The sequence below is a fragment of the Triticum aestivum genome, chromosome 6B, assembly GCF_018294505.1.
Source record: "Triticum aestivum cultivar Chinese Spring chromosome 6B, IWGSC CS RefSeq v2.1, whole genome shotgun sequence".
NCBI lineage: Eukaryota > Viridiplantae > Streptophyta > Magnoliopsida > Poales > Poaceae > Triticum > Triticum aestivum.
The window spans coordinates 642,524,126-642,549,145 of NC_057810.1; positions in this window are offsets into that span (position 1 = coordinate 642,524,126).

Here is a 25,020-nt window from a genome sequence, read left to right on the forward strand (position 1 = left end):
AATAAAAAATTTCTACGCTTCACCAAGATCAATCTATGGAGTCATCTAGCAACGAGAGAGAGGAGTGCATCTACATACCCTTGTAGATCGCGAGTGTAAGCGTTCAAGAGAACGGGGTTGAGGGAGTCGTACTCGTCGTGATCCAAATCACCGGAGATCCTAGCGCCGAACGGACGGCACCTCCGCGTTCAACACACGTACGGTTGGGAAGACGTCTCCTCCTTCTTGATCCAGCAAAGGGGGGGGGGAGAGGTTGATGGAGATCCAGCAGCACAACGGCATGGTGGTGGAAGTAGCGGTGATCTCGGCAGGGCTTCGCCAAGCTCAACGAGAGGGAGAGGTGGTGCGGAGGGAGAGGGAGGCGCGAGGAGCAGGGGTGCGCAGCCCTCCCTCCCCCCTCTTTATATAGGGGCCCTGGGGGGGCGCCGACCCCCTAGAGATTGGATCTCAAGGGGGGGCAAGGGGGTGGCTTGCCCCCCAAGCCAAGTGGGGCGCCCCACCCCTAGGGTTTCCAACCCTAGGCGCAGGGGGAGGCCCAAGGGGGGCGCACCAGCCCACTAGGGGCTGGTTCCCTTCCCCACTTCAGCCCATGGGGTCCTCCGGGATAGGTGGCCCCACCCGGTGGACCCCCGGGACCCTTCCGGGTGGTCCCGACACAATACCGGTGACCCCCGAAACTTTCCCGATGGCCGAAACTGGACTTCCTATATACAATTCTTTACCTCCGGACCATTACGGAACTCCACGTGACGTCCGGGATCTCATCCGGGACTCCGAACAACTTTCGGGTTACCGCATACTAATATCTGTACAACCCTAGCGTCACCGAACCTTAAGTGTGTAGACCCTACGGGTTCGGGAGACATGCAGACATGACCGAGATGACTCTCCGGTCAATAACCAACAACGGGATCTGGATACCCATGTTGGCTCCCACATGCTCCTCGATGATCTCATTGGATGAACCATGATGTCGAGGATTCAAGTAATCCCGTATACAATTCCCTTTGTCAATCGGTACGTTACTTGCCCGAGATTCGATCGTCGGTATCCCAATACCTCGTTCAATCTCATTACCGGCAAGTCACTTTACTCGTACCGTAATGCATGATCCTGTGACCAAACACTTGGTCACATTGAGCTCATTATGATGATGCATTACCGAGTGGGCCCAGAGATACCTCTCCATCATACGGAGTGACAAATCCCAGTCTCGATCCGTGTCAACCCAACAGATACTTTCGGGGATACCTGTAGTATACCTTTATAGTCACCCAGTTACTTGTGACGTTTGGTACACCCAAAGCACTCCTACGGTATCCGGGAGTTACACGATCTCATGGTCTAAGGAAATGATACTTGACATTGGAAAAGCTCTAGCAAACGAACTACACGATCTTGTGCTATGCTTAGGATTGGGCCTTGTCCATCACATCATTCTCCTAATGATGTGTTCCCGTTATCAACGACATCCAATGTCCATAGTTAGGAAACCATGACTATCTGTTGATCAACGAGCTAGTCAACTAGAGGCTTACTAGGGACATGTTGTGGTCTATTTATTCACACATGTATTACGATTTCCGGATAACACAATTATAGCATGAATAATAGACAATTATCATGAACAAGGAAATATAATAATAATCCTTTTATTATTGCCTCTAGGGCATATTTCCAACGAAGACTTTGGATTTCTGAAGACTTTCTGAAGACTTTGAAAGTGAAGAAATTGGTGTGACCTTGAAGACTCAGCAATCATTCGAGGAACATGAAGCATGAAGACTTTTGTTTTTATAGTTTCATTTTCTCTTTCTTGAGTCATAGGAAACACCGTATTGTTAAAGGGGGTCGAGGAAATACTAAGGAAAAATTTCCATGTGATGCTCAACTCAAAATCCTACACCTACCAATCCCTTCGAGTGAAGCCATTGGAAATCTCACACAGTTTAGTCGTATTCTTCAGTGACAGAGATGAAGTTCTTCTGGTCTCTGAGGAATTTGTTCTGACTGAGGAGTTAGGAATTCGCCAATGTGGATTGCCTACATAGTGAGGATCATGATAGCCCTGAGGAATTTGAGAGTCAAAATTCCGACCATTGTTGTGCTACGCGCCAGCTGTCCCAAAATATCTACCCACCTAACTGTCATATTATTGAAGGGAATTTGTGTCTTATCATGTTGGGCTGCTCCCTAGGCTATAAATAGCTGCCCCTACAACCACTAGCTGGTTGGCTGCTCCGAGAGAAACTGACACTTGTCATTTGAGAGCAACCCATCCTCCGAGGACTTTGAGCGAAAATCATCAAGTGAGGAAAACCCAAACCCAAACACCTTCAAACCCAAAGTGATTGAGCATCACTGAAGAGATTGATCCTGCGTGGATCTGACGCTTGTTCCCTTTGAAGACTGTGCTTCTTCCAGACGGTTAGGCGTCAAGGTTTAGAGCATCCAAGAGGAATTGTGGATCGCCGAGTGACCGAGTTTGTGAAGGTTCGGAAGTCACCTGAAGACTTACCACGAGTGATTGGGCGAGGTCTGTGTGACTTTAGCTCAAGAAGAATACGGTGAGGACTGTGTGTCCGGGACTGTGTGTCCTTTGGTTTAAATACCTAGATGCTCCAACCAGATGTACAACTGAGACAACAGTTAGAACTGGTCTACCAAATCATTGTCTTCACCAAGCTTACTGGTCCTATTTCCTCAACTCTTTCATTTCCTCATAACTGTGTTATGTGCTTGTTCATATCTGTTTGAAGACTTTGACAGAAGACTTTCTCAATTTCCTCAGTTCAATTTCTTCAGTCTGTTTGTCTTCATCTTGTGTTATCATGTGCTTACGCGTCTTGTACTCTGTGCTTGTCTTCATTTCATCATGATGACTGTGGCTTGTGTTCAGTTATGTTTACTTCTGAGTACTTATTCCGCTGCAAGTAGTTCTTCGCTAAGGAATTTCCTCATCAGCAAATTCCTCAGTGAAGAATTCATAAAAATCGCCTATTCACCCCCCTCTAGTCGATATAACGCACTTTCAATTGGTATCATAGCAAGGTACTCCCTTGTTCTGTGTGATTTTGGTTTAACCACCTGGAGTTTTAGTTATGTCGACCGCATGTATGATCAAGGTCTCTGCTGAGTGTCCTACCTTCGATGGGACGGACTACCCCTACTGGAAGAATAAGATGTGAATGCATCTTGAGGCAATTGATAATGATCTATGGTATGTTGTGGAAAATGGTGTTCCCTCAGTCACACCTTCTCTGAACGCTACTGATGTGAAGAGATTCAAGCAACTCGACTCTCAAGTGAAGAACATCATATGTGGCCATCTGAGCAAAGGGCAGTATGGAAGAGTGAGTGCTTTGGAAACTGCTAAGCTTATCTGGGATAGGCCGTCCAAAGTAAATGAAGGAGTCTCAACTCAATGTGACTCTCGTGTTGTCGTTCTTCGCATTCTCTTCAACCGCTTCAAAAGACTCGACAATGAAAATGTTCAGCACTTGGTGCCACTGACATCACCGACCATGAGGTGGTGAAGAAATTGCTGAGATCGCTTGATTCTTCATTTGATACTCTGGCACTGATGATTCAAGAGCGTTCTGATTACAAGTCACTTGATCCCGCTGATATCCTTGAGAGGCTAAACACTCATGAGTTCCAGCTTGCTGAGAAGAGAGATCTCTATGGTTCGAGCTATGGCAAACCACGTGCTTTGAAGGCAAAGGTTGTCTCTGAGTCTGAAGATGAAGACTCTGGCAGCAGCCTTGGTGATCCTGATGAACTGAGCCAGGAACTAGCACTGCTCGTGAAGAAATTTCAGAAGTTCTCAAGACATGGTCGCTTTGGAAAATCCTCAAGGAGCAATGATTCCTCATCCAGTGACTACAAGAAGAGGCTATGCCACAAATGCAAGAAGCCTGGTAACTACATTCAAGATTGTCCTCAATGGGATAAGGAATTAAAGAAGAAGAAGTACAAGGATGATAGTTCTGATGATGCCAAGAAGAAGAAGAAATCTTCAAAGTCTTCATCATCAAAATCCTCAAAATCTTCATCTCACAAGAAGAGCAGCTCCAAGAAGGCTCGGGCATTCATTGGCAAGGAAATGGACTCTGAGGCTGAATCTGAGGAAAATGAGGAAGAGGAGGCATCCAAGGAGTCCGAGTCTAGTGTGGCAAGCCTAGCTCTTGCTACCGCATTCATCAGCAAGTCTATCTTCAACTCTGAAGAAAATGGCAACACCAACAAAGCTGATGAAGGCAATGATGACTACGCTCCCACCTATTGCTTCATGGCAAAGGGTTCCAAGGTAACTAAATACCCCTCCTCTAAATCTAGTGAGGATGAATCTGATGAAAACCTCAAGCCCAGCTACTCTAAACTTGCTAAGATTGCTGTGAAACAACAAAAGGCTATTGAAAAGATTCAAAACATGCTAGATAAAAGTGATGATATGTTGGGTGAAGAAATGGATCACACTAAAGACTTAACTGAAAGTCTTCAGAGACTTCAGTCTAAGTTTGACAACCTTCAAGGTCATCATAACACTCTCTTATCTGATCACGAGAAGCTTTCTTATGAATTTCTTCAAAGAAAGCAAGATCTTGAGAAGCTAAGAGTGAGTAATGAAGATCTTCAGAAGGAGCGTGATTCATTATTTGCTCAACAAATCAGCGCTACTCAGGAAGAACTTGTTCCTCCATGTATGAAGTGCATTGAACGTGAATCTGCTAATTCTTCACCTGAATGTTCAAAAGCTTCTAATGCTACAAATTCTTCTCCTGTCTCTGCTATCACTAATTCCTCATCTGAGGACATTGCTAGTATCTCTGATGATGCAGGGCTGAAGGAACTGTACATGACAGGCATGTACAAAAGCCTCAAAGGGCATCAAATTCTTTGTGATGTGCTTAAAAAGCAGATCCTCAACAGGAACCCTAGGAAAGAGGGTATTGCCTTTGAGAGGAAACTCAATGCTGATGGAACATATTGGAAGCCTGAGCAGTACCACAAAACCTCATGGGTTGCTGCAAAGGGACCTACAGTTTATCCATCCAATTTATCTGGCTTTACATGTGAATCTCCTCATTCTTCTGATGAGTCATTTGACTCCAACTATAAACTGTTCAAAAATCAGAATGGTGAAGTATTTGCTAGATATGTTGGCACCAACTGCAGGAACGGTTCCCCTATGAAGAAATTGTGGGTTCCCAAAAGTTGCCTTGAAAGTCTTCGGGTGAATGTCCTCATGACACCACCTATGAAGAACAGGAAGCCGAGATCAAATTCTTCATATGAACCAAATTGTTCATATGGATCCAAGTCCTCATACGGACAAAAATTCCTCACGTGGATCAAATTCCTCAAAAGGATCAAAGTCCTCATATGATCATGATCATGCTAACCCCTCTGTTTCGCAGGGAAGAGCTGAGGGCTATGAATATCAGCATTATTCTTCTAATCATTATGTTCATAAGTCCTCAAAGAATTTCTCTGCTTATTCATATGCTTATCCTAACTCTTCATATGAGAAACAATGTGGACTGGCTTCTATGCCACAGTTCTCATATGGTGCTCATAGAGTGATGAACTCTTTGCCACCCCTTCAGATGTGGGTGGTGAAGAAAATGAACTAATCTCTCATGCAGGGTCAGGTCTCCAGACGTGTTTTAAACGTCTGAAGAATTTGCTGGAGACCTGAACGTTGCCTGAAAGGACGCAGGCTAATCATGAAGAAATGAATTTTCATTTCTCAGGTCCTCATACCGATTTATCTGTGCTATTGCTAGATGAAATTGATCTAATGATATTGATGTCATATTCTTCACTGATGAAGTATATGAGTTCGTAAGTTGCACTAATTCATCTGCAGGATGATCAACCCAAAGCAACTGAGTGGGTCCTCGATAGTGGATGTACGAATCACATGCACTACAAAAAAAAGACACATCCGTGACATTTTGGGCCGAACACTTTTTTTTTCTGTCATACATATGACACTTCTATGACGATAATTGTGACAAAACCCGGTATCATCATAGATGTGGTGGGCTCCTACTTCTACGACAAAAAATCATGACAAAAAATGGGCTTTTCGTCCTGGGCGGGCCGGAGACGCAGCTGCATGACATTCTTTGGGCCGTCCATGACAGAAAAAACCGTGGTAGAAGCGAGGGGGAGGAAAATTTCAGGGAGTTCCCGGTTACGGTGGGAGGTCGGGGCCGAGTGATGCGCGTTTCTCTCGTACACGTACGCGCATGTGTGCGAGGCGTTGGCTCTAACTGAACCCGAGCGAGGCGTTGGGCTCTAACTGAACCCGAGTGATTGCACTGCAGGCTACGCGTTACTGAACCCGAGCGATTGATTCCTTCGCTACTGCTGCTAACTGAAGCCGATCGATGCTGCCTCTCTGGATGAACAGTGAGCGTTGCGGGGCGGGAGGGGGGGGGGTTGGATGAACAGTGAGCGGTGGGAGAGGATGAACAGGACCCGTGGCGTTGCCTCTAGATGAACAGGACCCTGATCGATCGAGCCGGTTGGGGCTGGATGAACAGGACCTCGTGGAGGGCTGGATGAACAGGACGACCCCGTGGAGGGCTGGATGAATAGTAGATGGTGGAGGGGTGGATGAACAATAGCCCGTGGAGGGGTGGTTGAACAGGAGCCAGTGGAGAGGGGTGGTTGAATAGTAGCCGGTGGAGTAGCGCGCGGTGGAGGCTGGATGAACAGGAGCCCGTGGATGAACAGTCGCAGGTGGAGGCTGGAGGAGGTCGATGGTGGATGAACAGTAGCCCGTGGAGGCTGGAGGAGGTCGACGGTAGAGATGAACAGTATCCCGTGGAGTCCCGTTTTGCGGTACGCGACACCCCTCCCGATGAACATGACCCCCGTTTCGACCGTAGCGCTCCAACACAAGTCCGTTTTGTCCGTTTTGCGGTACGCCACACCCCTCCCGATCAACAGGATCCCCGTTTCGACCGCAGGAGGTTCGTTTTGTCCGTTTTGCAGTACGCCACACCCCTCCCGATCAACAGGACCCCCGTTTCGACCGTAGGAGGTCCGTTTCCTCCGTTTTGCGGTACGCCACACCCCTTCCGATGAATAGGGTCCTGTTTCGAACGTGGCCGGTCGAACACAAGGCCGTTTCCTCTGTTCTCGGTACACCAGGCCTCGTTTCCATCGCCTATTTCATCCAAGCCCTCCCGATGAACACGATGACACATTCCGTTCTGACCCAGCCGGTTGGCTCCGCATGAACACACCGACGACGCTGTTTCTCCGTTCCGACCCAGCCATGTACACAAGCCCTGGCTGTATGTATGCGCGAGTAGGCGTTCAAGACCCCGCCCGTATGTACACATACGTGGCCGTATTTTCTTTCTTGCACACTGGCCGCTGTACGTACATGCACATGCTACGTGCGTGCCTCTACTACGACACGTGCACGCCTCTACTACGACACATGCGCGCCTCTACATCGACCAGTATATATGTACGTACATGTTCGCGACCAGAATGACAACGCTATGTACGCTTCGACCAGGTGTGTCCCGACTGTCAGGCACTTCCTTGCGTGCGAAGATGTAGCTGGTGGGTCCCAGCAGTCAGGGGGGCGAATCGTTTTTTTGGACGCACTTCCTTGTGTGCGAAGATGTAGCTGGTGGGTTCCAGCAGTCAAGGGGGTGAATCATTTTTCTGCCCGGACGCACTTCCTTGCGTAAGAAGATGTAGCTGGTGGGTCCCAGCAGTCAGGGGGGTGAATCGTTTTTTTTTGCCCAAACGCACTTCCTTGCGTGCGAAGATGTAGCTGGTGGGTCCCAGCAGTCAGGGGGCGAGTCGTTTTTTTTTGCCCAGACACAATTCCTTACGTCCGAAGATGTAGCTGGTGGGTCCCAGCAGTCAAGGGGCGAATCGTTTTTTTGCCCGGACGCACTTCCTTGCGTGCGAGATGTAGCTGGTGGGTCCCAGCAGTCAGGGGGAAACAATTTTTTTGCGAAATACAGTGGCCCGTTCGGTGGATCCCAGCTGTCAGGTGGAGGAATCATTATTTTCCGCGTAATAAGGAGGCACTTCCTTGCTGCGGCCATGGACCCAGCTGTCAGCCTCTCCACGTATAGTCCACGTCCGATGGAAGTCGTTCCTTGACCACGTTGACCAGGCCGTGCCGAGAGCACCACGGCGGTGGACGACGACGAGGCCTAGGAAGGGGACGACGAGGAGCCGGGGAAGACGCGGCAGTGGAAGCCTGCGCGGAGAGGAATACGAGGGTTCACTGGTTCGACTGCGGTGTGAGGCTGCCGTCACCGCAGGGCCTGGCCAGCGGTGGGAATAGTGGGGGTGGTGAGGCCTCCGCGGCAGCACAGCCGGCCACGGGAGGCAGGAGTATCCGGCACGACCGGCGCTGCTTTGGGCGGCTGGAGCAAGAAGACCAGAGGTTGAAGAAGCACTACGGCCGTTGGATGGACATCGTACGGTCACAGGAGCTAGAATCGTTCATATTGAAGAAGTAGCATGGCCGTTGGATTAACATCCAACGGTCACTGCTACTAGAATCGTTTGTGGACTAAGTTGACAAAGCCAAAGTACATGTCAACCTAGTAGACCCAAAAGTCAGCCTCCAAATCTGTCCCAAACAGCATACAGCCCAAAATTTCTAGCCAGATTCAAATTAATTTTAAATCTAAATATACCTTAATTTAAATTCAATGAAATTTTACCCGCACAAAAACAATGAAATTTAAAATATCAAAATCCGAAAGAAAACAGTATTTTGGAACTAATTGTCTATTTGCTGCATTTTTTTTCATTTTACAACCCATTTATTATTACTTATAGCCCATTTCTTATTACTTATAGCCCATTTTCTGGGCAAAATGCATCCCTCCTCGTATTGAAAGATTTCTGGCCCAGCAGGGCATAGAAAAGCAAGTAGGCCTATGTTGGTTATTCTACAAAAAACAAAATAGCTGGCTAGCCATTTTTCAGAATGAAAAAAAACAAACTGGGCTGGTCATGTGCTAAACATATGAAATAAAAGCCTGGGCTAGACGGGCCACGAGTCCTGCACAACCCAGTTGATACCCTTCTCCGTCCCGAAAAAACAAAATTACTGCGCGCGCTGCTGGGTCCCTACTGTCATCCTCACCATGTACAGTCATCTCCTTATTCCTCTCAGTTGTTGACCATGTTGACAACACCGGAGGGCGGCGCCGCGGCGAGCAAACCAAGGCGGAGGACGAGGTGAGGCCTCAAACGGGAACAAACAGGAGCCAGGAAGATCACAACCAGCTGTAGGAGGCAGGAGCAGGCGGTCCTTCTGACGCTGGTTTGGCTTTGGTGGCTCGAGGAAGAAGAGACTGAAGAAACACGACAGACGTTGAATGTCAATCCAACGGTCAAGGTTAGCACAATCGTTTGTTGACTAAGCGGACACCAAGTAGCATACTTTTTTATATATAGGAAGAAAATTGCGAGGAAAATGCGTTCGTCTACCGTCCTCCTCACAGGGAACGTTCGCCACATAAGTGACTAGCACCCTTGGTTTTCAACCGAGAGGTCTTGGGTTTGAGTCCTAGGAACTCTCAATTTTGTCCTCCTTCCTTCCTCGCAAAAAAGGGAAAGAAAATCAAAGACTTGGGAAGGCGTACAGAACAAGCTAGTGTACCAGTAAAGAGACGTTGCCGAGTTTTAGAAAAAAGAGAGACGTGCTCCTATAGCTGGTTCGAATCCAAACCTAGACTATGACTATATATGGTGCTATGCTACTCTGCGAGTAATGAAACTGACATATCCAACGTTCGCTTCTCCTCTTCTCTACTTACTCTTCCTAGCATCAGAAGCTCTGGCCGCACCAACCATGTCCGCTGGCTGCTCGTCCACCTGCTCTTCAGCAGGCAACAACCAGATATGCACCAAGTCGCCACCCGTACCATCGCCTGTGGGTCTCATCACACCCCCGCCGGCACGCGCACCGCAGCCGATTGCTCATCGCAACCCGCTGCCGTTGGTGTGGTGCCACTGCTGCAAATCACGCAGAGTCATTCGTCGCGTCTCAACCACAATCCTCAACCCTGGCCGAGTCTTCTACAAATGCCCAAATCATGGGGTAATAATATGTTTAAGTGTTGTTCTGCTGCTTTCAGTTGTTGATTTTTTTAATAGTTTGGTTGATGATCTTCCAATTTGATTCATGCAGAAAAGGGAAGATTCGTGTGATTTGTATTTCTGGGAAGTTGCTGATGTGGGGGAATGCAACTACGCTGATTATTTGGTTAGCCAAGGAATCCCAATACCAGCAGGTTGGGGTGTTGGGCAAGTAACTGAAGGAACGACAGAAGAGGAAGATGCAGAGCAGAAGGTTAAAGATGCAGTTCCTCTGATCATGGCCAAGCAACAGCTGCTAAACAGCCTTGACAGCAATGAGGAGATGAAAGAGCTTGTGAGGATAATGGGCAAAATCGATGTGCTCTGTAGGGTGATTGTCTCTTTATTTGCAGTGTATGTAGCACTCGTGATGTATTCAGTGGCTACGACATGAGAACTTTGCTGAAACTAGTAAGGAATGAAACCTGTGTAGCAGGCTGGGCATAGTGTTGTGAACATCTAATGATTTCTATTAATGGAAATCAGGGGTATCCCCTTTTGCTCATAAATAAATAAATAGCAGAGGCCCTGTCGGGTCAGCTTTGTTCTCATTCGAAGACGTCGAGCAAATTGCAGTCCAACAACAAACTATGTCATCAAATTCAAGTTTCATAGCCAAATATGAGTACAACAAAACAACAATGTCATCATGTTTTAGTTGTCATACAATCACCAAACACAAATCAGCATACATAACAAGTGATGTTCTCACAACAAAATACTAAACAACATGTTCATCAGGTTTCAGTTGTCATAGCAAACACAATTTCACATAGTAGATAAAAAACGTATTCTGATAGGAAAATACGACAAAAGCAATGTAATCATCATCTGCAGCAGCAGTGTCAACATCTTCGCCATGTGTATCAGTCTGAATCGTAATTCCCCATGGTGTCATCTTCTTCGTCGTCCTCAACGTCCTCGAATGTTGGCTTCTTTTTGATCAACTCTTGTATGTCCACAGCACGACAGACAATCTTTTTGCCGGCGTCATTAACGTGATGGTTCTCAAAGATATTAGGAACATCTGTGTTATCTTGTACATCAGGAGCAGTGTAAGCATCATCTTGTTGTGCAACTTCATTAAGCAAATTCCTCTGCTCAAACCTTTGCAATACTCTCCAGTCATCGCTACATGCAAATGTGTCTTCCAAGAAAAATATCTGTGTTGCTTGATTTGCCAAAATAAAAGGCTCGTTGGTCTGGTACGCCGCCTTGACATTGATGGATTTGAAATAATCACCAGCTCTGGGTTTTGTGATCCTGGAAAACAGGTTATACCAACGACAGCACAACAGAACCACACACCGATGATCCTCGAAACTGGAGATATACTGCAACTGAACAATGTCTGTTATGTTAGCATACATTTCAGTTGTCTCTTTGTCATACGTATCCGTGCTCATGATGGCACTGTTTTGTGTCTTCCTGCCTTCATCTCGTGCAAGGGTGTTGTAGCGCACATCTCCAACAACGCAAGATTCATAATGTCTTACCCGAGTATAAGGACCCATTGCTAGTGAGTAAAGGGCATCATCAACTACCTGCCCATCCTCCCACATCTTCTTAACCTATGGTTAGAAAATAGACAAGCTGATCATCTTATGTACTCAATATATTAAAAAAATTGACAGTGCACTTCAAAAGCTTACATGGTTCTTGAACCATTTCGCAAATCCTGCCATAACCAGTTTGTTATTGTTTCTTGGATTTTGCGGCAGTAACTCCTCTTTGTAGATGCTGCACAACACAGTGATCGCGTCAAACATCTGAATATATAAGAATGTGCTGCAAGTTTAGTAGATTACGATGTATAAGCTACAGTACTGCACTTACTTGATATAAGGTAGTATCTCAGGACAGTTATTCAACACATACCAAACCATTTTGTCCAAATCTTTAGGTTTGTCCTCTTGTCGACTCTTCCCTGTAACTCGAACAGAATAATCGAAAACATTGAGCCCGGGATTGTCTTCACCCACCTCTTTGCTAAGTTGATTAGTTGTTTCAATGTATTTTGAGCAGAATGTCAATGCTTCTGTAGCAATGTAGGCCTTTGCAATGGAACCCTCGGGTCTAGCTCTATTCCTAACATAGCCCTTGAAAGTGCCTAGCCGCCTTTCAATAGGGTACATCCAGCCATACTGTACTGGACCTCAAAGCAGTGCATCATCAGGTAGATGAACAGCCAAATGCACCATCACATCAAAGAAGGCTGGAGGATATATCTTTTCAAGGTCGCATAGGATAGTTGGTATCTTGTCTCTAAGATGCTCCAAAGCATCTATCCTGATATTTCTACTGCAGAGTTCCCTGAAGAATTGTCCCAACTCTGCAACTGCTCTGTATAAGTCAGGGCGGCCCAATCCTCTAAGGATAACAGGTAAAACCCTTTAAAGTAGGATGTGGCAGTCATGAGTTTTCAACCCTTGTACCTTGTTTCCATCTGCACTGACTCTCCTTTCAGGGTTGGAAGCAAATCCATGTGGGAATCTCACACGTGACAGGACCTTGCAGAATTCTTTTCTTTTTACCTTGTCCAAGACGTACACAGCTGGTGCCATATCCCGTGGTTTACCTTCATCTTGCACCTGCAAATCCTTTCTGATACCCAGGTGTGTCAAATCAATCCTAGATTTTAAGGTATCTTTCGTCTTGCCTTCAATATTAAGAAGTGTGCCGATAATGCTGTCACATATATTTTTCTCGATGTGCATCACATCAAGATTATGCCGCAGATCCAAATCTTTCCAATACTCCAAGTCCCACAAAGTGGACCTGTGGGTAAACAATAATCTCTCTTCTCCCCTGCCATGCTTCCTTTTCCCGCTACCATTACCAGGATGGTTTCCCGGTGTAATATGCCTGACCTTCTCTAATTCCACTTGCAACTCATTGGCGGTGAGCCTCTTTGGCGCATCGCGGTTTTCATGCTTTGCATTGAACACATGTCTTCGGTATTTTCTAGGATGCGGCTTGTCCTTGGCAAGGAAACGGCGGTGTCCAATGTAACAGATCTTGCTAAGTATTGCGTATGACAGCGGATTCCTGTCACAGCGAACACATGCATTGTAACCATGTGTCGTTCGCCCTGACATAGTGCCCAAAGCCGGATAATCATGGATGCACCAAATTATAACAGCACACAGAAAGAAATCAGCTGGTGGGCTGCTAGATAGGTCTCGAGTGAGAACACCCTTCCATGCTGTTGAAGTTCCTCCACAAGAGGCTCCATGAACAAATCAAAATCCTTTCCAGGACTTTTTGGACCTGGGATGAGCAAGGCCATCATGTAGTTTGATTCTATGGTGCAGACATTTGGAGGCATGTTGTAAGGGATAACAAGCACTGGCCACATGCTATATGTGGCGCTCTGGTGGCCAAATGGGTTAAATCCATCTGAAGCTAAGCCAAGTCTAATGTTTCTTGGGTCAGCAGCAAACTTTTTGTGTTTATCATTAAAGCTTTTCCACTCACTACCATGAGATGGATGGCCCATTACATTCTGATCTCTGTACTCCTGGTTCCTAGAATGCCACAGTACATCCTCTCTTGTTTCAGCATCATGAAACAACCTCTGCAATCTTGGTGTAATTGGAAAATGTCTCACAACATTATGAGGAATCCTCTTCACATCATCGCCATCTTTCCATCTTGATGATTTGCATTTCGGGCATTCACTTAAGTTGGCATAATCCTTCCGGAACAGAACACAATTATTCTTACAAACATGGATCATATCATATGTAGGACCTTGAGAAGAGGTGTCTAGAGGGGGGGGGTGATTAGATACTAAGTACCAAAGTTGTAGTTTTTAACTTCTTTAAGTTTAAGTGGAGTTTAGGCAGAAATTTAACATTCACAACATATAGCAAGCAAGCATGCAAAGAGTATATGAGCAGCAGAAAGTAATGCATGCAACTTGCAAGAATGTAAAGGGAAGGGTTTTGGAGGATTCAAACGCAATTGGAGACACGGATGTTTTTGGCATGGTTCCGATAGGTGGTGCTATCGTACATCCACGTTGATGGAGACTTCAACCCACGAAGGGTAACGGCTGCGTGAATCCACGGAGGGCTCCACCCAAGAAGGGTCCACGAAGAAGCAACCTTGTCTATCCCACCATGGCCGTCGCCCACGAAGGACTTGCCTCACTAGCGGTAGATCTTCACGAAGTAGGCGATCTCCTTGCCCTTACAAACTCCTTGGTTCAACTCCACAATCTTGTCGGAGGCTCCCAAGTGACACCTAGCCAATCTAGGAGACACCACTCTCCAAGAAGTAACAAATGGTGCGTTGATGATGAACTCCTTGCTCTTGTGCTTCAATTGATAGTCTCCCCAACACTCAACTCTCTCTCATAGGATTTGGATCTTGTGGAAAGAAGATTTGAGTGGAAAGCAACTTGGGGAAGGCTAGAGATCAAGATTCATATGGCAGGAATGGAATATCTTGGCCCCAACACATGAGCAGGTAGTTCTCTCTCAGAAATAGGATACTGGAAGTGTCGTTCTGATGGCTCTCTCCATGAATGAAGAGGAGGTGGAGGAGTATATATAGCCTCCACACAAAATCTAACCATTACACACAACTTACCAATCTCGGTGGGACCGAATCAACAAACTCGGTCGGACTGATTCAATGAACCTAGTGACCGTTAGGATTTTCGGTGGGACTGACATGCAACTCGGTAGGACCGATATGGTTAGGGTTAGGGCATAACGTAATCTTGGTGAGACCGATTACACAAACTCGATGAGACCGATTTTGGTAATAAGCTAACCAGAGAGTTGGTCAGGCAAACTCGGTGGGATCGATTACTCAAACTCGGTGGGACCGGTTTTGGTAATAAGTTAACCAGAGAGTTTGTATTGTAATCTCAGTAGTACCGATTGCACAAACTCGGTGAGACCGATTTTGGTAATGGACATACACAGTGAGATTGCAATCCCATCTCGGTGAGACCGAGATCCCTATCGGTGAGACCGATTTGCCTAGGGTTTGTGGCAGTGGCTAAGACATCTGAACTCGGTGGCGCCGGATAGAAAGAATCGGTGGTGCCGAGTTTGACTTTAGGTTTAGGACAAATGTGTGGAAGTGGGAAAGTAGTTGAGGGTTTTGGAGCATATCACTAAGCACCATGGAGTAAGAAACTCATTAAGCAACACCTCATCCCTCCTTGATAGTATTGGCTTTTCCTATAGACTCAATGTGATCTTAGATCACTAAAATGTAAAATGAAGAGTCGTGAGCTTGAAGCTTGAGCCAATCCTTTGTCCTTAGCATCTTGAAGGAGTTCCCACATCCTTTAGTCCATGCCACTCCATTGTTGAACTTGTCTGAAATGTACTAGGTAAAAGTGTTAGTCCAACAAGAAATATGTTGACATTAATTACCAAAACCACCTAGGGAGCACTTGTGCTTTCAATCTCCCCCTTTTTGGTAATTGATGACAACATACATCAAAGCTTTAGATAAAGATATAAAGAGTAGCAAGTAAAGCTTTGGAAAGACATGTAACAAGCATAGGCTCCCCCTACATGTATGCAATCATGTGAATATGGAATATAGAAGCATGTGAGAGCATAATCATGACAGAGTAGGCAATGTGTTACATGTATCTTGGCCATATGCATCAGAGCAAAGAATATTAAGGAAAATACCTTCATGCCCATGAGTCCTTCTTGCAAACAGTATGTACATTAGCAAGAATTCCTCATACACATGAGTGTGATGCATATACTTACCTTGTAGTCTTGAGTTGGCTTAGGATGGAATGAACCTGCGTAAATAAGGTTAGATAACACAGATACATCTATTGGCCAGAGCAAACAGAAGAAACCACAAGAATACCAAGACTGGGATGACATGTAGAGAGTGAGTACTAAGTACCACATTGGATTAGACATGTCCCCAAGAGTAAAGATATGCAATGAATTTAAATGATTTCTTTCCCTTAGATGTCTTGCTCCCCCTGAATCTAGCATGGGATACTGGGAGAAGATAGGGAACAGAAAATCAGAGCTGAAAGATATAAATGAGCAGAGCTAATGCACACTAATGCAAATAAGCACATATGAACATGTCTTTTCCCCTCAATAAGACATGTGGCATCTCTCCTCTTGAACACCAAGCATCTGGGATCCTTGAGAAATACTTTCTACTTGAGTATTCTCTCCCCCTGGAGATCTCTTTCTCCCCCTGAGGAGGTGATACTATCCCTCTCTGATGTGATCTCTCTAAGTGATAAGCTTTGATGTGATCTCTCTCTCCACCTTAGACATCAATTTCCAAGAAGGGTTTGATCCTTGAGTCATAGCACAAAGCATTGATAAAAATGTGATGCTTGTAGAGGACAAGATTCATTGAGTGGACCTGGATCAAAAGAAACACCAGAATAAGTGGCAAACTGTTTTTCCTGTTGTGAAATCGGTGGCACCGAGTAGTATGCTTCGGTTGTACCTAAAGGATTTGGTTGGACCGAAAACAACAAGTCGGTGAAACCGAGTTCATCGCAGAGAAAACACTTGTCACCTCAGCTCACTAGACTAGTAAGATCTCACAAAGATTTGCAAGGAATTTACTGAATGATATGCAATGAATTGGATGCAGAAAATGCAGAGCAAACAGAAAGAAAGAAATCTAGATGAAGTTTTTTTTGAAAGGGAAAACAAATATGCATGAGACAAATGCAAAAACACAGAGATGAACACAAGAGAACTTCATCTAGAGATGGTCGGCGACAAAGTCACCTATGTTAGAGTATATTTACTTAGGAGTCAAGTGAGATCACTTGATCATAGGTCATACTCATCGTTTAAGCTCAAAATGGGATTACCATTTTTCGTTTAAGCATCTTGATGTATTCACATCTTGTCGAGTTGCTTTATCTCACTCAGAGTAAAGCTTCTCTAAGATGGAATAACATACCTTGGTTGGTGGTGTTGACCATGTAGTTGAACTTGTGTGGGTTGCTCAAGGTTGATGTAGCTCATCAAGAGTTGGGAGCACCACTTGGAATTTGAGTCCATCTACCTACATGGGTTAGTTCTTGCAAGGAAGAGCACTTGTGTATCCAAAAATGACAATCATGAAGCTCAACATAGAATTTGTCAAAGGATATGTTTGAATGGTTCCGTGCTTCCTTGTCTTCAACCACCATGGTGTAGAGACTTGGTGAAGTAGATATTTCTCAAGATATGAGTAGGTTACAATCTCATGGAATTTGATTCAAGCAAGTACCTACATGGGTTGGATAACATGCAAGATGCAAATATATCCAAGACATAAGATTTTCAAAAAAAAAATCAAGGATTAGTCATAAGCTCATGTCTTGCATGTATCCAATGAAGTTTCTACTCCAAGTTTGAAGCATCAATGATGTTCAATTCTACTCTCAACCTGCAAAACACTTTCTCATCAAGAGGTTTAGTGAATATATCCGCTAATTGCTTTTCGGTGCGAACATGCTTAAGATCAGTGTCACCCTTAGCAACATGATCTCGAATGAAATGATGACGAACTTCAATATGATTAGTTCGACAATGTTGCACAGGATTATGACCAATTTTGATAGCACTTTCATTGTCACAAAGCAATGGAACATGTTTCACATATATCCCATAATCTTTAAGAGTTTGGGTCATCCAAAGTAATTGAGCACAACATGAACCAGCAACAATGTATTCCGCTTCGGCGGTGGATAAGGATACCGAGTTTTGTTTCTTGGAGGACCAAGATACAAGAGATCTACCAAGAAATTGACAAGTACCCGAAGTGGACTTTCTATCAACCTTGTCTCCGGCATAGTCCGAGTCGGAGTAGCCAACAAGATCGAAAGAGGCCCTCTTAGGATACCAAATGCCAAAATTTGGTGTATGAATTAAGTATCTCACTATCCTTTTCACGGCCTTAAGATGACATTATTTAGGAGCAGCTTGATATCATGCACACATGCACACACTTAGCATAATATCAGGACATGAAGCACATAGATATAACAATGAACCAATCATAGAGCGATAAACCTTTTGATCAACCGGTTCACCATCTTTGGTCAAATCAAGATGTCCACTAGTAGGCATGGGTGTAGACATACCTTTGCATTCTTGCATATTGAACTTCTTGAATAAGTCCTTAGTGTACTTCGTTTGAGAGACAAAAGTACCTTCCTTAGTTTGCTTGATTTGCAACCCAAGAAAGAATTTGAGTTCACTCATCATTGACATCTCAAACTTCTCCGACATTAGCTTTCCAAACTTTTCACTAAAATGAGGGTTAGTTGAACCAAATATAATATCATCAACATAGATTTGGCACACAAATAGTTCTCCATTAACCCTTTTACTAAAAAGTGTTGAATCAATTTTCCCAATTTCAAATCCCTTTTCAAGAAGAAACTTGGTCAAGCATTTATACCAAGATCTAGGAGCTTGTTTAAGACCATAAAGGGCTTTGTGAAGTTTGTAAACATGATTTGGTTTCTTAGGATTGATAAAGCCAGGAGGTTGTTTAACATAAACTTCCTCCTCTATTTCACCATTTAGAAAATCACTTTTAATGTCCATTTGGTACAAGGTGATATCATGGTGATTACATAGGCAAGTAAGACGCGAATGGACTCAAGTCTAGCAACGGGAGCGTAAGTCTCACCATAGTCCATACCTTCGACTTGTGTGTAGCCTTGGGCGACGAGACGTGCTTTGTTGCGAACTACTTGTCCATCTTCATCTTGCTTGTTGCGAAACACCCATTTGGTACCGATGATGTTGTGGTTGTTGTCGGGCTTCTCAACCAATGTCCAAACTTGGTTCCTCTCAAAGTTGTGTAGCTCTTCATGCATAGCATTTATCCAATCCGGATCTTCCAATGCTTCTTCGACCTTCATAGGTTCAATGCTAGAGATGAAAGAATAGTTTTCACAAAAGTTAGCTAAACGAGTTTTAGAGCGAGTGATTCTCCCGGTTTGAATATCATTGTAGATTTGCTCGACGGGATGGTCTTTAGCAATTCTTGCTCGAACTCGTGAAAGCTTTTGCTTGGTTCTTGGTTGAACTTCTTCTTCATCTTGTTCTTCTTCTTGGCCTTCTTCATTGTTGGCGTTGTCGTTCTCTTGTCGTGGTGGAGAGGGAGGTTGTTGACGTTCATCTTGATGCACTTCCTCGTTTTCTTCATCTTGGTGTGTCCCACTTGTGGATGCTTCCGTATCAACTCTTGGTTCACCTTGTCGTGAAGTAGAAGCTTCCACTTGGACGGACGAGGTACTCTCCTTCACCTCCGTTGGACGAACCTTGCCAATAGACAAGTCTTGGATTGCTTCCGAAGGATCTTTGTCTCCTACATCAATTGGCAATTGCTCTACTTGCGAGCCGTTAGATTCATCAAACTTCACATCTACCGTCTCTTCAACCTTTCGGGTGAAATTGTTGTAGACACGGTAAGTGTGAGAGTTTGAGCCATAACCTAGTAGGAAACCTTCATGAGACTTAGGAGCAAATTTAGAACGACGATGCTTATCAAGAATGTAGCACTTTGAGCCGAATACTCGAAAGTATCCAACTTGGGGTTTGTTACCGGTGAGGAGCTCGTATGCCGTCTTGCCGAGTAGCTTGTGAAGATACAAGCGATTTGTTGCATGACAAGCTGTCTCAACCGCTTCTGCCCAAAAGTGCTTCCGTGTCTTGTACTCATCAAGCATCGTTCTCGCCATTTCGATGAGCGTCCGGTTCTTCCTCTCAACAACTACATTTTGTTGAGGTGTGTACGTAGCCGAGAACTCGTGTGAAATCCCTTCTTCGTCAAGAAAGGTGTCCACATTTGCGTTCTTGAACTCCGTTCTGTTGTCGCTGCGAACCTTCTTGATCTTCACTTCAAATTGATTTTGGGCCTTCCTAGCAAAGTTTTTGAAGATCTTTTGGACCTGTGATTTATCATTGAGAAAGAACACCCACGTAAATCGTGAAAAATCATCAACTATAACTAGACCAAAAGAATTTCCACCGAGACTCTTGTAAGAGTTGGGACCAAAAAGATCCATGTGAAGTAGCTCGAGTGGCCTCCTTGTGGTCATGATGTTCTTCATGGGATGCCTTCCTCCAACCTGTTTACCTGCTTGACAAGCACTGCAAAGTCTATCCTTATCAAATATGACGTCATTAACACCAAGGATATGATTCCTTTAATAAGCTTGTCAAGGTTTCTCATGCCAACGTGACCTAGTCGTCTATGCCATAACCATCATTTTGAGGATTTAGCAATGAAGCAAGTTTTAGGTTGAGCCTTTTTAGTGAAATCAACAATGTATAGATCACCTCTACGTATACCGGTAAAGACCATTTTATGATTGTCTCGACGAAACACTTGGCAATCTACTTCAGTAAATAGGACATTGAAACCGAAATCAGCAAGTCTAGATACTGAAAGTAAGTTGTAGCCAAGAGATTCAACAAGCATAACATTTTGTATGGAGCTATCATGTGAGATGGCCACCTTACCGAGGCCAACCACCTTACCCTTTGAGTTGTCACTGAAAGTGACATATTTTCGAGGACTATCATTTTTAGCAAGCTCACGAAACATGTCTTTATCTCCGCTCATGTGATCGGTACATCCACTGTCAAGAACCCATTCCTTTCCTCCCGCCATATATCCCCGAAGATTTGCCATAAGACCAAAATGTCTCATTGCATCATCAAGATCAAATTCATCATCATCATCCTCATCATAGTATCCATGTTCAACATCGTCATGTGGTGGATCAATTCCTAGTGAGAGTGATTCATTAGTATGAGTTTGACAATAATCTCCTCTATGAATTCTAGTAGCTTCGGAAATGATATCGCTAATAATTCCTACATTTCCTTTGGCACGCATAAGATTTGTAAGTTCAAATAGACGATCACCAAACATAGGATCACTAGTATTCATCTTACTCAAAGCAATAGACTTATGAATAATTTCATCTAGATTTTTCAAGGAATAATTTGGAAAGCGTTCCTCAAGAAATTTCCATATAGTGTAGGCACACTCAAGAGTAGGCAAGTTTATAATTAAGTTTCTAGGCAAGCCGCTAGTGATAAGATTAACAGTTCTAACATTCCTAATCATGTCAATTGACTCATCAAGAGTAGGATGCATAGGATCAACATTAGGTGCACAAGGACTAGCAATGTACTTGTTCAAATGATATTGATTGAAAATTACAAGCATCTCATTTTTCCACTCATGAAAATACTCTCCATCAAGAATAGGCACTCTATGTCTAAGACTCCCCAAAGTAGACTCATCCATCTTCCTCCAATGGTGATTAAACCAAGGCAATGGAGACCAATGCTCTGATACCACTTGTAGGACCTTGAGAAGAGGTGTCTAGAGGGGGGGGGGGGGTGATTAGACACTAAGTACCAAAGTTGCAGTTTTTAACTTCTTTAAGTTTAAGTGGAGTTTAGGCACAAGTTTAACATTCACAACATATAGCAAGCAAGCATGCAAAGAGTATATGAGCAGCAGAAAGTAACGCATGCAACTTGCAAGAATGTAAAGGGAAGGGTTTTGGAGGATTCAAACGCAATTGGAGACACGGATGTTTTTGGCGTGGTTCTGATAGGTGGTGCTATCGTACATCCACGTTGATGGAGACTTCAACCCACGAAGGGTAACGGCTGCGCGAGTCCACAGAGGGCTCCACCCAAGAAGGGTCCACGAAGAAGCAACCTTGTCTATCCCACCATGGTCGTCGCCCATGAAGGACTTGCCTCACTAGCGGTAGATCTTCACGAAGTAGGCGATCTCCTTGCCCTTACAAACTCCTTGGTTCAACTCCACAATCTTGTCGGAGGTTCCCAAGTGACACCTAGCCAATCTAGGAGACACCACTCTCCAAGAAGTAACAAATGGTGCGTTGATGATGAACTCCTTGCTCTTGTGCTTCAAATGATAGTCTCCCCAACACTCAACTCTCTCTCATAGGATTTGGATCTGGTGGAAAGAAGATTTGAGTGGAAAGCAACTTGGGGAAGGCTAGAGATCAAGATTCATATGGTAGGAATGGAATATCTTGGCCTCAACACATGAGTAGGTAGTTCTCTCTCAGAAATAGGATACTCGAAGTGTAGGTTCGTTCTGATGGCTCTCTCCACGAATGAAGAGGAGGTGGAGGGGTATATATAGCCTCCACACAAAATCTAACTGTTACACACAATTTACCAATCTCGGTGGGACCAAATCAACAAACTCGGTTGGATCGATTCAGTGAACCTAGTGACCGTTAGGATTTTCGGTGGGACTGACATGCAACTCGGTAGGACCGATATGGTTAGGGTTAGGGCATAATGTAATATTGGTGAGACCGACTACACAAACTCGGTGAGACCGATTTTGGTAATAAGCTAACCAGAGAGTTGGTTAGGCAAACTCAGTGGGACCAGTTTTGGTAATAAGTTAACCAGAGAGTTTGCATTGTAATCTCGGTAGTACCAATTGCACAAATTCGGTGAGACTGATTTCGGTAATGGACATACATAGAGAGATTGCAATCCCATCTCGGTGAGACCGAGATCCCTATCAGTGAGACCGATTTGCCTATGGTTTGTGGCAGTGGCTAAGACATCTAAACTCGGTGGCGCCAGATAGAAAGAATCGGTGGTGCCGAGTTTGACTTTAGGTTTAGGAAAAATGTGTGGAAGTGGGAAAGTAGTTGAGGGTTTTGGAGCATATCACTAAGCACTGTGGAGCAAGAAACTCATTAAGCAACACCTCATCCCTCCTTGATAGTATTGGCTTTTCCTATAGACTCAATGTGATCTTGGATCACTAAAATGTAAAATGAAGAGTCTTGAGCTTGAATCTTGAGGCAATCCTTTGTCCTTAGCATCTTGAAGGAGTTCCCACATCCTTTAGTCCATGCCACTCCATTGTTGAACTTGTCCTAAATGTACTAGGTAAAAGTGTTAGTCCAACAAGAGATATGTTGACATTAATTACCAAAACCACCTACGGAGCACTTGTGCTTTCATCATATCCAATTCCAACTGCACGAAGGAAATTCTTCATTTTACTGTAGGTGTGTGGCAGCTCAGACGCATCTGGGAAAGATTTGCGGAAAGCAGCCAACATCGCATCGAATGATTTGTTGGTCATCCGCTCAGATCTCTTCACCTGAAGAATGGTGACCATAGCTGAGAATACTGACAGCTTATTTCCTGGGGTGACAGCAACGTTGCATTGTTCCAACATGCGGGCCCACCGTTTTTCTTCTGCTGGTGAAAGTTCAGGGAATGCACGAGCATTTCGTAGCATTGTTTCAATGTTGGTCAAACTCACTATCTCCGCCACCACCACCTCCTCCTCCCTTCCACCTGAGCATCAGGCAGATCAAGATGGTGATCTGCTGCTTCCACGTAGTCAATAACATTGACGTTCACAACTTCACCATGATGAACCCACCTAGTATATGTGACCGACATCCCATACAAGTGTAGATGATTTTGCACAGTTGACTGGGGTCTTGTAACTGAATTCATACAACTACTACACGGGCAGAGCACATCTGATTTCGGACCACCATACTCAGCTCTAATAAAGTTCATGAAGTTTTCAACTCCCTCGACATATGCAGCGGAGAATCTTTGAGCAGAAGTTATCCAAGTCCTGTCCATCTATTAGACATACAAATTAAATCTTCTACTAGATATTACAGGAAAAACATATATGTTTTTTATGAAGTCCAGAAAAAAAATACCTAGGTCGATGTCTAAAGCTATGGCAAGATATTTGGACGAGCAAATCTAAGTAACAAAATATATGTAAAGCTAATTCAACAAACATATTTGAGTGCTAAATTATGGCAGGCTGTTTCAGCAGTCAATGAGGCCGAGCACATAGCCATCAAACTACCGAAGGCCATCGCAGCAACAAAGATCGAGTATAAAACGGTGTAGAGCTATTTCACCTAACATATTGGCTACTAGACCATGGCAATCTACGTCACAATAAATATATGGCAGGATATTTTAGTAACTAATCAGCCTTGGCATGCCATCTCAGCTAAGCAGATTGAATGTAGAACAGGGCAAGAAAGCTTCTTAAGAAGAGCATATTGACCGTAAACTACTTCGGCAAACAGTGAGATTAACATCGTCTATCAGCTAACATTCAGCGCTACACCGACATGAACGGGGCCTCAGTCTAGAATGCGCGTACCATGGGAGAAGCTGACCGCCGTGCGTCTCCACATGAACGTCGCCAGCGGTGGCGGCGCTGACCGCCGTGCGCCTCCACAAGAACGTAGCCAAAGGTGGCGGCGCGGCTAGAGGACGACAGTCTACGAGAGCATACTATGGGAGCGAGAGGATCGCTGTGCGTCCCTTCGACGAACCGCGGCGCCGACGTATTGGTGCGATGGGGAGGGCGGCTTTGACCGAGTGAATGGAGTGGAGGGGGACGGGGGGAGGGAGGTTGGGGGAATGTTATTGGCTAGTTGGCCGAAGGGCAGATGAATCGGATTTGGGGGGAATTTTTGTGTGTGTGTGGGGGGGGGGGAGGGGGAGGATTTTCACGCGGTGGGCGGGGGGACTTTGGCGCATGGTTGGTTTCTCCAAGTGCAGTCCCATGTGTCAGTGAAGAGGCAAGCCGAAGCGCGTTCCGTTTGCGTGGGCCGCGTGCAGGACCGAACGTGTGTGGGGTGCAATGCGACCGCGACAGGAGTGCTATGAGTGTACCGCCTTTTTCCTCAAAAAAAACTAGGTGCTTCGCCCCCTCAAAAAAAATTGTTGCTTCGCGCGATCCATCGATACTACTACTAGTAATCCGGTAATCCCGACTAAAACGGCGCGGCCGGGTCTTTTCCCGCGTGATATGCTGGGAGGTTGGCTTAGTTGG